Source organism: Etheostoma spectabile, chromosome 21, assembly GCF_008692095.1.
Source record: "Etheostoma spectabile isolate EspeVRDwgs_2016 chromosome 21, UIUC_Espe_1.0, whole genome shotgun sequence".
Classification (NCBI taxonomy): domain Eukaryota; kingdom Metazoa; phylum Chordata; class Actinopteri; order Perciformes; family Percidae; genus Etheostoma; species Etheostoma spectabile.
Genome location: NC_045753.1, coordinates 17,792,248 through 17,792,568, shown reverse-complemented (window position 1 = coordinate 17,792,568; position 321 = coordinate 17,792,248).

The window sequence follows — 321 nt, the reverse complement described above, 5'->3', positions numbered from 1 at the left end:
CAGATAAACACTCACACACATTCACACTCCAATGCGCAGCACCGGGGGCAGCTCGGGGTTCAGTGTCTTGCCCAAGGACACGCCGACGTGCGACTGCAGGGGCAGGGATTGAACCACCGACTTTCCGATTGGCAGGCAACCGCTCTACCACTGAGCCACATGATGAAATGGCCACTTACTACAATACATTAACACAAACAATGTGCACACATCTAAACTATTTTAACATTGCTGTGGGACAAAGTGAGACCAGCATCCAATCAAATGCCATGTACGTAGATATCAATTCAATTCAATTCAATTTTATTTATGGTATCAATT